Raw genomic sequence first — 13,116 nt, 5'->3', positions numbered from 1 at the left:
TTAAGACTATACTGGCTGCAGGTTACAAAAATCTAAATCAAAGTTTCAAAAGAGAGAAAAGAAAAAAAGGAAAGCTGGGGCCCATGTAAAATGAAATGCCGGCATTAGATTAGCTTAAGGCATGGTTAGATCCAGGTGCTCAAAAGATGTCATCTAGTCTCCATCTCTCTCCATCTCACAGCTCAGCTTTCATGTGTTGGTCTCAGCACTCCACCTGGGGTGGCAAGACGGTTACCAGCAGCCTCAGAGTTATGTACATACTACAGGCTTGGCAACCCAGTTGGAAAAGAAATGAGAATTTACCTGTTAATAGTTCCAACGAAAGTCCAGAGTGCTGATTGGTCTGGATTTGAGACCATGCCCATTCCAACTGCTGTTCTCTGATTGGCATAGTCATGTGTCCTCCATCAAGAGCCAAGGGATGAACTTGAATCCAGTCTGAGAATGGGGAAGGAAAACTAAGGTACTCAGACCTATAAAGGGAGAACCCATGCCGGACAGTCAAAGCCACTGATCCCCACTGTCCTCAAACTTTGGAATTACAGTGGATGTTAAGACTATCCAATAGATTCTTCCTCCCTAAGGAATGGGCAAGAGTTCTGTACAGTGTGGCACTGTCTGGATTTGTCCTAGTCCCACTCCAGCAGCTCGGGAACGTTGGCTTCTTGCTTTAGAGCACTCACCAGAGTCTTAATATTTGCTTAAATACTTGCTCAGAACAGTCTTCAAGTCCTAAGGCTTTGTGGAAGACTTTTCCCACCTCCCTTCACTCCAAAATGATGTGCCCTACTCAGCACTGGCTAAAAGAGGCTGCAGTTCTTTGGCTCTTTGGCAAGCGTCCACAGGGTCTGTGCAAATTATAGGGAGAGAAGGGAATGACAAGTCCTTTGTTGGAAAATTTTACTTTCCTTCTGGAGTCTGAACTGAAAATGGTTTTCATTGGGCACATACAGGAATATTAGGATAGTTCATAAAGCACCCAATAAATAGATGTCCATAAGAAGGATCCTGAGAAGGGGAGCAGGGGAAATCACTTAAACATGCTATATGGTACACAGCACTATAGCAATGATATACAATTGGAACCACCTGTCCTTGGGCATGTTGTAGAAGCTGCCTGGATCCACCATTCCAAATTTACGTAAAGTCCAAATCACTGTCCCACAATTTCTACAAATTCCCAGCAGCTAATGCTCTTAACAATCCCTTTTGGCTCTGATTCCAGTTCCTTCTGGACTTGGAATCTCGTTCACATTTCACCTTCTAAGGCTGGTCTCTTACCTCTGTTCGAGCTGTCCCATGCTTTACCAAAAAGGAAAAAATACACATATACAAACTCGCTCAAAACATTGTGTTCATCAGATGATCCTAAAGTTATGAAGAAACAGAGGGGTTTTATATTCCATGCTGCTGGGCACCTTCACCCTTCCAGATATTTCTCATATTTAGAAGGGGTCTCTCCTTCCATCAGGAAATTAAGCTCCCCTTATATTACTCAGAGTAACTTAGCTCTCCATTCCCCTTCCTCTGAACTCCAATGCCATCAGAGCTGGAGTCAGCCCCATTATGAACCATCCACTCCAGGTTCCACCCCAGACTAGACTGAGGAACAAAAAGAGGTTTTGAATTTTCCCTCTCTCACTACCACCATTAACTATATGTGTATGGGAGGTGATGATGCAAATGGAATGATTCTTTCCTCTGCAAATATGAATTATTCCACTCCTCTATAGAACAGACTTAGCTATAGTCAGTTTGATTTTAAATAAGTTTCTACACGCATACCTCAGAGATATTGCAGGTTCTGTTCCAGACCACTATAATAAAATGAATATCACAATAAAGCAAGACACACGAATTTGGGGGCTTTGTAGTGTATATAAAAGTTATGTTTAAACTAAACTGTAGTCTAAGTGTGCAATAATATTATGTCTAGAAAACAATGTACATAGTCAACAATATTGTAATAACTATGTATAGTGCCAGGTGTATACCTGAAACATTGGGGGGAACACTTTATAAAGTAATGATTGCCTAACCACTACGCTGTACACCTGAAACATACAAAATAATGCTGAATGCAAACTGTAATTGAAAAAAAAAAAGAATGAATGGATCCAGCAATTCCACTTCTGGGTATTTATTCCAAGAAAGCACAAATACTGACTTGAAAAGATATTTGCACCCCCTTGTTTATTACAACATTATTTACAATAGCCAAGATATAGAAGCAACCTAAGTGTCCATCATTAGATGAGTGGACAAAGAAAATTTGAGAGATACAGATATAGATAGAAATATAGATGTATAATGTAATCGATATCTATATACATATATATAAAAGCCTAAGCGACCATTCGACCGGTAGCTATGATGCGCACTGACCACGAGGGGGCAGATGCTCAATGCAGGAGCTGCCAAGCTGCAGTGACTTGGCAGCTGCGCTTCTCAGGTGACACACCCGGAAACAGAGAGGAGGGAGCCCGATTCTGGGGTGCATCACCTGAGAACCACACTTTCACAATCCAGGACCCCTCAGGTGACGTAGGAGAATAGGTTTCAGCTTGAATCCCACAGGCCAAGCCAAGGGACCCCACCAGTGCACGGATCCATGCACCGGGCCTCTAGTATAATATAATAGATATAATGTAATAGATATAATAGATATAAAATATTATTCAGCCATAAAATATTATTCAGTCATTGTGACAACACTGAAAGACCATGAGTGCATTATGTTAAGCCACATAAGTAGGACAGAAAAAGATAAATGCTGCCCAAACAAAAACAAAAAAAAGAAAAAAACAAACAAAAAAAAGACAAAAGAAAAATACCAACAAAGAAAAAATGACAAATGCTGTATGACTTCACTTTTATGGGGGATCTGAAAACAAAACAAAAACTAATTTCTTAGATGCAAAGAACAGATTGGTTACCAAAAATAGGGGTAGGGAGTAGACAAAATGGATAAAGGTGATCAAAAGATATAAAATTCCAGTTATAAAATAAGTAAGTCATGGGGATGTAATGTACAGCATGGTGACTATAGTTAATAATATTGTATTGCATATTTAAAAGTTAGTATGATTGTAAGTCTTAAAAGTTCTCATTACAAGAGAAAACATTTTTGTAACTATATACAGTGACAAATGTTAACTAGGCTTATTGTGGTGATTGTTTTGCAATATACACAAATATTAAATCATTATTATGTACACCTGAAACTAATGTAATGTTATAAGTCAATTGTGCCTCAATAAAAAAATAAGCAATGTACATACCTTAATTAAAAAAGACTGTATTGCCCAGCCAGTGTGGCTCATTTGATTGAGCATCATCCCATGCATCAGGAGGTCGCCAGTTCAATTCCTGGTAAGAGCACATACCCAGGTTGTAGGTTTGATCCCCAGTAGGGGATGTACAGGAGGTAGCCAATAAATGTTTCTCTCTCATCAACATTTCTATCTCTCTCTCCCTCTCCCTTCCTCTCTCTGAAATCAATTTTTTTAAAAAAATACTTTATTGCTAAAAATGCTAAACATCATCTGAGCCTTTAGTGAGTCATTATCTTTTGTTGCCTCCATGTTGATGAAAATGAAATTATCTGCAAAGTGCAACAAAGAGAAGTACAATAAAATGAGGTTGCTGTATTACACCACTCAATGTAAACTGTCCAGCTCAGAGAAAATCCTGTGTTACAAGTCCAAAACAATTCACATATACCCATACTGGGGCCCACTGACACTGAGAATGTGTCTAAGGAAAGCAATGCTTCTGTCCCAAAGGCATTACCTGTCTTTCAAAGATAAAGGGGTTTATGTCCTCCTGTTTCCAGGCTAGAGTTCTAAAGCCTCAAACCCCAGTGAAATAGGCAAAACTAAGGTGTTAGCTTCAAGGACTCTTTTCATCTAGGTTGGTGGGGGCCTGACCTGAGACAAAGCTTAAAGCTTAAAGCAGCTGAGAGGCTTCTCCAAAGGAAAGGAAAGGATAAATGCAAGGGGCATGTTTCCTCCCAAGGCCTAGGCCAGCTCTAAGCCTTGCCTTCTGGAGCCACTCTAGTAAAATTTCCTTTGGTTTCTAAGGAGAAGGAGCAAACAGAGGAAGACCCAGCCCCTCTCACTGCATCAGAGGCAGGAGGCACAGAGGCTCCACAAGGCTGTAAATAACAATGAAAAGGGAAAGAAGAATTCTGAGCTTTGAATTCCTTTGTTCATCACACCAAAAAGTACTACAGCAGGCACAAGGCCCAGTAGTCTGACTCAGAAGTCCTTTTAGTTCCTGGGGAGGGAAGGATAGTAAAATGTCCCTAAATCCTTATCAGAAGTTACAAATTATAATACAGAGTTAAACAAATAAAGAGAGTTAAGAGGGTGAGGAGGGAGAATATACCTTTTATCTTACTAAACAAAAGACATAAGTTGACTTTTCATTCATTAATATCATAATTAGAATAGTCTTAAATATTTTTAATATAAATGAACCCTCTAATAAAATTTATAACAGAATGAATACATTGCAAATCAAATAAATAGGAATGTGCTTAAAAAATAAATGGGAACAGTCTATTATGTTGCTCTGCACTTGCTTTTTTCAATGATACAGAAACCTACTTCAATGTTTTCATGGCCACATAGTATTTCACAATCCCCTTCTCAGGGATATTTACCAAAACAATGAACATTCTTGTTCAGAGAACTCTGTGCTCTAGGATAAGCATTTCTTTAGGTGAAATTCCAATTTGCTCTGCCTATTTGTGTTGTTTGCTCATTTTCTACTGGGTTTGTTGTCTTTCCCTTATTGACTTATAGGAAGCCTTTAAAAATTATAATATACTAGAGGCCTGGTGCACGAAATTTGTGCACGGGGGTGGGGGGAGTCCCTCAGCCCAGCCTGCATCCTCTCCAATCCAGGACCCCTCAGGGGATGTCCGACCGCCCCTCCCAATCCGGGACTGCTGGCTCCTAACCACTCACCTGCATGCCTGCCTGATCGCACCTAACCCCTCTGCCTGCCTGCCTAATCGCCCCTAACCACCTCTGCCTGCCTGCCTCATCGCCCCTAACTGCTCCCCTGCTGGCCTGAAAGCCCCTAACCGCCTCTGCCTCGCCCTGCACCCAGGACCCAAGATTCCCTCCTCCGGCCAGCTGCAGGCACCCAGGACCCAGGCTTCCCTCCCTCTGGCCAGCCGCAGGCACTCAGGACCTGGGTCGGCTTCTCTCGGGCCAGCCACAGCCACAGGGGACCGTGAGTGGGCGGCTTCGCCCAAGCTGCAGCCGCAGGCTCCCAGGACCACAGGGCAGGTGGCTTGTCCCTCTCCCAGGCCACTGCCCCAGCCGCTGACGCTCAGGACTGCAGGGTGTACAGCTTGTCCCTCTCCTGGGCCACAGCCTGGCTGGTCCCCATTCCTCCCTCCCCAGTGTTGAGTGTCTGAGCTGTTAAGGTGTGATGGCGTGAGGGTGTGACAACCATTTGCATATTAGCTCTTTATTATATAGGATGTCTTTTACATATATTGCAAAATTTTTCTCACAGTGTGTTGGGATAACTTTAGCCAGATAGAAGTTTCTCATTTTCATGAGGCAAAACCAATCATAACTTAGAAAGTACTGCCATGGGAACAGTACACCCTGAGCTCTGAACCACACAGCCTCTTCTGCTGGGGTGACACAACCTTGCTTAGGTTCCTGAAGGGAATGGCTGTTTAGGCAATCATTTTCTGAGCTGTTCACATCTGGTTTTAAAGCCAAGGCAATAGTGTAAATAGATCAAGTTAAGAAGGGGCAACAAGAATTCTGAAGATTTTATTTGTTTGTTTTCAGCTATTTGGAGGCTCCTTTCTTAAATGTTTAGAGTCATGTACTAACAATGTCAAAGGAATCCTGAACCATTGCAAATCCAAAAACATCTTTATAAACAATAGTCTGAGTATTTCCAGACTCTTTCAAACTATGTGGGCTTTAGGGCATTATTTACTGCCATCATGGATGGAGGAAAAAATAAATTCCAGACCCCACAGGAATAGAAAAGCTCAAGAATCAACCGACTCCTAGACTTTTAAGCAAGTAACCTTTACAAAATTTCCCACAAGCCTCTCACAGAAGATGGCACTGGCCCAACCTGACACTGAACAATTCAAAAAACCCTAGTGTCCAAGTGAGATTCTGCCCACAAGAGTACTTAGTCCCTGGTCCCTGCAAACTCTGCCAAAGGCCCAGGACTTGGTGGCAGCCCTCCCACTTGGTCAAAACCCCCTCGTCCACCCCTCCCCCAACTATTAAAAACCCCATGGTGTTTAGGAGGCCGTGCTGAATGCAGAACTGAAAGATGATTCCAGCCTCCTTCCCCTTGCCAAAACCTGGCACTCCTTGAGGAAATTGACTTCTGGGCAATGAAGATTCGGCCATAAAATCATTCATCAGTCAGTACCCAGTGGTACCAAAAGGAGAAACAATCTGTCCCAATGCTGCTGCAAAGCCATTATTCCTACAATCTTTTTTTAAAAAAAAAAAAATCCTTCTTTTGTTGAGGTTTGCACCAAATAACTACACTTCTCACTGTTGTCAACTACTGACCGTTTGGTCATCAGGGGCTTTGGCTTTTGATCAGAGTCTGCCTTTCCATTCTAAGTCAGGCTCCTTGCCTGGTCATGACCTTCTATATTTCTACCCCTCCTTGTCTTTATTTCTACAGCTTCTGTTATTCAACAGCATTGAGATTTCCAGTTCCTTGAAACCAGCTGCCCATTATATTGCTGTTTATCAGTCCTTTCTTGCATTCACTTCCCTCTAGCCAACTGGATGACAACCACTCTGCTACCAATTCTTATGCTCCCTTCACTCCAAGTCAACCATTTGCCCCACAAAACACCATTCCTGTTGTCCTCTGCTTTAACCCCTAAGTTGCTGAGTGCTGCTAAAGCAAGCACGATCATGAGGGCTGACTCCTCTAGAAATTCATTGTCTTCAATGATTAGTTGGGTCTGCAGCACTGTTCAGTTATCCTCCCACATACCCTGATCACTACCATTCGCGCAACCGTTTTTAAAACTGCCACTGTCCCCAATACCCCACCTGCTCTAGCCGATGACCTCAACTTCTGCCTAGAGAAAACAAAACCCAACTGAAGGAAACTCCAACTTTCTGTTTCCCCAGAATCTTACCAAATTCCTCTGCCCTATCATAGCCCTCCCCCTATCAAATGAGACTTAAAAGTGTTCAAGAGTGGCAGCAGAAGGTAGAAAAGCAGTAAATAGTGGTAGTGGTGGTAGCCTAGTCCTAGTTCAGTTCAAGTGTAATCTCTGTACTAGTGCTCAGGATATAGTAACCTGCTCCACCAGCGCCTTGCTCAACAATTTTTCTCTTTCTTTCAATCTCCAACTTCATCCTCTTTACTAGTTCGTTCTCCATAGCACAGGGATATGCTTCTAGATCCCGTGTCTCCCCTTCACTAACTCTCCTCATTTCACAGAAAAGCTTCTCGGAAAAGTGGCCTTCCTGACTGAGTCCACACCCTCCTTCCATCTGCTAGCTGCAGAGGTACTGTCTCATAGGAGAGAGTGGACTGGTCTTATTTACCAAAGGTCTGCTCTTTGGAAAATTGCTTTAGAGATTAGCAAAGAAGCATAGTGAAAGGAAATACATTGTGTTGCTATTAATTCCGAGTTTTAATAATAAGAATAATTTTTAATAATAGGAATAATAGATTTCCTTTGTGTCAACATTACCTCTGAATAGGGTATAAGGAAGATTGTTTAAAGTGTTCTTTAAAACAGTGAAAGCTGGCCCGGCTAGCATGGCTCAGTGACTGAGTGTCGATCCATGAACCAGAAAGTCAGAGTTCGATTCCTGCCCAGGTTGTGGGCTCAATCCCCAGTAGGTGGCATGCAGGAGGCAGCCAATCAATGATTGTCTCTCATCATTGATGTTTCTCTCCCTCCCTCCTTCCCTCTCCCTTCTCTGAAATCAATAAAAAAAATTTTTTTTAAAAAAGGTAGAAAGCTGTTTAGATACAGCTTCCCTGATTCTCTAGATCCAAAAACTAAAAACAATCTCTCCTCAAGGGGGAAGAGGGAGGTGGAGGTGAAACAGGGTACAGGGGAGATAAATGGTGATGGGGGAAAAATAAAGAATCAAAAAAATTAAAATCAAAACAATCTCTCCTCTGAGTTCCCACAGTTAGTCTATACTTGTCATACTCTGTCACTTTATCTCAAGTTATCATAGAACTGCAGTTAATAAATATTTGATAAATGAATGGACTTTACAAGCACCAATTATAGATTATATAATTCTAATTACTAATAAATCTAATTGACTAATTAAATCAGGCCCCCTGAAGAGCCTCCACTAACATTATGCTAACTTAATATTAGTCTTTTTATATATACTGAAATTAATAAAGTTGCATTAAGTCAGTTACATCCTGTAATTTAGGGTTTTACTTATTTACACATGCCTTGCAAAATCTCAAACACTGAGGTATTACTGTGTTGTTTGGGGTTCAATCTGAAAGGACTAAGGTAAGAGTCAGTGAGGCAGTCCTGGATGGTGCTCCATTGGTTGGAACAGTCCCGTACATCAAAGGAATGCATTTGTCTCCTCCTTCACCTGAGAAATACCCCAAGAAATGCTCCTCCAGGAGCACTGAGACTTCCTCTCATGCAGTCTGCTCCCTCTGCTTCAACTCCTTTCACATCATTTGAGTGTCAGCTCCTCAACACAGGCATGACTTTGTCCTTGCTGGACCCTTCCAAAGTTTACTCTTTTCTAAAACAAGATGTCTGCCTAGAAAGTCTCAAAAGTTTTTTTCTGATGTGAATAACTGCACATTACTTACAGCATGAAAATAAAATTTTATCTTAAAAAGCAGGTTCAATGCTTTAAAAAACTCAGTGGCAAATCCTTTTGTGATATGAAGAATGTCCAAGTCCCCCTATCACTCCCAATATAACTGCTAAATATCTCTCTGAGACCAATAATTCTCCTCAAGCAGGACATGGAGACACGTCAGGAGCTTCTTCCAAAGCACTGACATTCTTGCTCCCACAATCCCTCTGAAGAAGCCAGTCCTTAGTCCTTACACAAGGAGAATTATGGGCTTGGAGAACTGTGCTAAGAGTAAAAGAGTGGCAGGGAATGCACGTCAGGAAACATAGGGCAGGGCCAGGTGACAGCCCCAGTCTCTCTGGAGCCAGATCCAGAACCTCCCAGTTTGCTTTACCCTCACAGAGGGTGTAATTTCTAGCAGGGCGAAAAATCACCAATGGCACACAGACAAAGGGCAGGGCCAGGCTGGGTAAGCAAAAGCTAGCAATGAGCCCAAGAGGCTCCTGATTTAGAATCCAGGCAGTGAGGAGGAAGGGTCTTGGAGCGGTCCCCAGAGAACTTGGAAAGTAGCTGTCCTCTCTGGGTAATATCCAGGTTGCCATAAGAAATCTCATACCTCTAGAGGCCTCCTCACTTGCTTCAGAGACTTTCTCAGCAGCCTGATCTCATTAGAAGGAAAGATCATGTGACTGGGACTCAACAGACACCAGCTTACTGGTTTGGACAGCGTCCCTTCTCTGTGGAGTCACCAGCTCACAGAGCAGAAACTTCCCATGGTGCTTCCATTTCCTCCCTTCCCACCACAAAATCCGAAGGAAAGACTTGTCCTCAAAACCATCCCACTAAGCTACAGTGTGAGACTGTGGGAAGACTTCCTTACAGCTCAATATGCCTTAGGGAGAAAGAGTTCTTTGGTCCTTCACTCACTCACTCACTCACTCAACCACGGCTTCCTGACTGCACACCCTGCTCCAAGCACTGGGCTGCAAGGATGTCTTGCAGGACTCTCAGAGGATATTAGTCTAGCAATTGCCTAAGAACCTCTTTAAAGTGGCCCCCGTTAATTCAGAACTTCTGACAGGAAATAACTACTTTTTGTGATTATGCTATCAGAATGGGTTAGCAAATAATTTAAACCCATAAATATGGTTGTCAGCTGGAAAACTGAAGTGACTTAAGACTTTAGTTATTTTACTCATTAAAGCAGGTCCTCTTAGGAACTCTACCAGCTGGCACATACACAAGTGATTTACTATGTGATCCCAAAAGTAAACAAACCTAATGACTTTGTAAAAAAATTATTTTCATGTAATTAATTCAGACAAGCCCTTCCCTCCTGGCTCAAAGTAATATGCTTTTACTGTATTACTTTCAAAAGAATGAAGCCAGAATTCAATAAACCACTAAGCCACCACACTAACTCTGCTGTAACCAAACTGGCAACCTTATTTCCGAAATACCTCAAGCTATTTATGGACAGATTCAGACATTTTTCCCCTTGAATTCAACAGAAACCCAACATTCTCTAGTTTAGAGGAATGTCAGGGCCTACAAGGGGCAGGGGACAAGGCAGTGACTATGAGTGATTTGGTGTCTTCCCCTCTTCTTCCTCCCACCGCTTACTGTGGATCCCCCTAGCTCCAGGCTGCAGCTTTTGCTCTATTCTTTCCCTCCTTGGAAAATCCATCTCTAAGAGATGGAGAGTGAAGAACTGAGAAATAGATTTGAAGCCTGAATATCTGAGTTTGAGTTTGAATTCTACTCTCTAATTGTGTCTCAGTGTCCATATAAAAGAAGCAAAATAATAGCACACAGCATTCAGGACCGTGTAAGCTAAGTCGCTGTATATAATGGCCTTTGTAAATGGTAGAGTGCTTCTTAAATAATGCTGTGGCTGTTGTTTTATTATGAGTACTTCCCACTCCTACCTCTTCTTAAGCTCTCTACTCAGGTTCCAATTGAGACCACTGCCACACACTCCTCTCCAGAATCCGTCGGGACTGCTAACAGGAAAGAGAGAACCAAGATACATGATCACCCCTTCCTCAAGTATCTAAAGGTGTCAAATCTAAAGAGTCCCCACTCCCACCTATTGCCTCTAGTTTAGAAATAACTTTTCCTCTAAATAGGAATCTCCAGCCTACAAAACATTTCCATTTGGATATACATCTGGCGCTTCAAATTCAACTCCAAGAAACAAATTTGTCTCCCCTTCTAGAAGAGTGGTTCTTTCTTCCAGTTACCTCCATTTCTGTCATGACAAATAACTTTCCAAATTCACAGGGTAGACCAGTGGTTCTCAACCTTCCTAATGCCACGACCCTTTAATACAGTTCCTCATGTTTTGGTGACCCCCAATTTCATTGTTACAAATTGAACATAATTAAAGCATAGTGATTAATCACACAAAAAATGTAATGATATATGTGTTTTCCGATGGTCTTCGGTGATCCCTGTGAAAGGGTCGTTTGACCCCCAAAGGGGTCGCGACCCACAGGTTGAGAACCACTGGGGTAGACAGACACCATGGTATTATCAGTGACTTGCTACTTTTTCTTCTTTATCTTCCTCCTGACTGAAACTATCAAATCAGTGTTTCCTTCAGAATGATCCTTGTACTTATCATCCCACTGCCTACTCCAGTTTATGCCTCATTATTTCGGACCTAGACTGCCACTATCTTATTTATCTAATTGCATTTTTCACTTCATTCATGTCATACATTCACACCATAAATCCTTCCATAAACACTGCTCTTATCACCACTATTCATTACCTAGTCCACCAATCTGGTTTTAACCTACCCACCACCAACCACAGTCAAGTCAGAATCTATTTCTTATTTTTTTAAGTGGCTTTTTCTTTTCTGAATCAGAAAAGATAATTTCTGTTAACAATGTGTTGCATGAATTTTTAAATAAATATTTCAATTGAAACAGGTTCATATGCTATTTTTCTCATGTATATACTATAGCCATCTTTCTGAGTTAATAATTATAGATCTATTTCATTTATCATTGTATAGACACACCACAATTTATTTGACCCTATCAATGGCCATTTTGATTATTAGAAACTCTATAGTAACATATAGTAACAAATATCCTCACACATATATCTCTGTATACTTGCCCTTGGGATAAATACCTAGAAGTAAAATTGCTGGTTTAACAGTGTATGCACTTTAAATTTGATACATAATGCCAAACTGAACTTCAGAGAAACTGTATTCATTTATATCCCTAGCAACACAGTATGAGTTCCTGTTTCCTCAAGCCCTCAGCAGCAATAAATATTTTGTTTAATATGTGTCAGTCTAACAGTTGAAACATGATATCTCATTTCTGTTTGCCTTTTCTGGATTATAAGTGAAACAGCTTTTTTCTTTTTTTGTGTGTTTTTGTTTTTTGTTTATAAGCCCCTTTTATTTTTTTAAAATATGTTTTTATTGATTTCAGAGAGAGGAAAGGAGAGGGAGAGAGGAATAGAAACATCAATGATGAAAGAGAATCATCAATTGGCTGCCTTCCACACTCCCCCTACTGGGAATCAAGCCTGAAAACCTGGGCCCTGAATGGGAATTGAACCATGATCTCCTGGTTCATGGGTCAATGCTCAACCACTGTGCCACACCAGCTGGGTTAAAACAGCCTTTTTCTATAAGCTTTATTGGTCATTTGTATTTATTCTTCTATGACTTTGGCCTATTTCCTTTTTGTGTTTTTCCTATTGATTTGTAAGTGGCTTAAAGACATGTTGGAGACATTTCAACTTAAAGACATGTTGAAAACTCTTTGTGCCCTGGCCAAGGAACTTAGTTGGTAGAGCATCTTTAAGTACACCAAATTTTCATGTTTGACCCCTGTTCAGGGCCCATACAAGAGGCAACTAATAAATGCAAAGTAAGTGGAACAACAAATTAATGTTTCTCTCTCTCTCTCTCTCAAATCAATTTTAAAAATAAGTAGCAACAAATCTCTCTCTCTCTCTCTCTCTCTCTCTCTCTCGCTCTCGCTCTCACTCTCAAATCAATTGTAACCAGTTTGTCATCTGCTTTTTATTTTGTTTATGGTGCCTGTTGCAATTTTTTTAGATAGTCTATCACACTTTTTCCTTTATAGTTTCTGTCGTTGGTGCCCTAAGAAACTATTTTCTAGTATACTTATTACCTTAGTTTTCATGTAAAAATATTTAATCCATCTAGAATTTATTTTGCTAGAAGGTGACAGAATTTTTTTTTTTAATGGTTAGACATTTGTCCTAAACACTATCCTTTCCCACTGAAACCCAA

The 13,116-nt window shown here is 41.1% G+C and overlaps 1 long non-coding RNA gene across 1 annotated transcript in view; it reads right to left on the bottom strand.

Moving 5' to 3' along the window:
• Window positions 1-302: 302 nt before the first annotated feature.
• LOC118668898 overlaps window positions 303-13,116 on the bottom strand; it is a 56,974-nt gene continuing 44,160 nt past the window's right edge. Inside the window, exons 6-7 of the long non-coding RNA XR_004971793.1 lie at window positions 1,282-1,368; window positions 303-438 (exon numbers count right to left, since the gene is read on the bottom strand). This is a non-coding gene — a long non-coding RNA (uncharacterized LOC118668898). The remainder of the gene's footprint in view (window positions 439-1,281; window positions 1,369-13,116) is intronic.

This window comes from Myotis myotis, unplaced genomic scaffold, assembly GCF_014108235.1.
Source record: "Myotis myotis isolate mMyoMyo1 unplaced genomic scaffold, mMyoMyo1.p scaffold_m19_p_14, whole genome shotgun sequence".
Lineage (NCBI taxonomy): Eukaryota > Metazoa > Chordata > Mammalia > Chiroptera > Vespertilionidae > Myotis > Myotis myotis.
The sequence above is the reverse complement of the archived record's forward strand: the minus strand, read 5'-3'. Positions and strand labels throughout refer to the sequence as shown.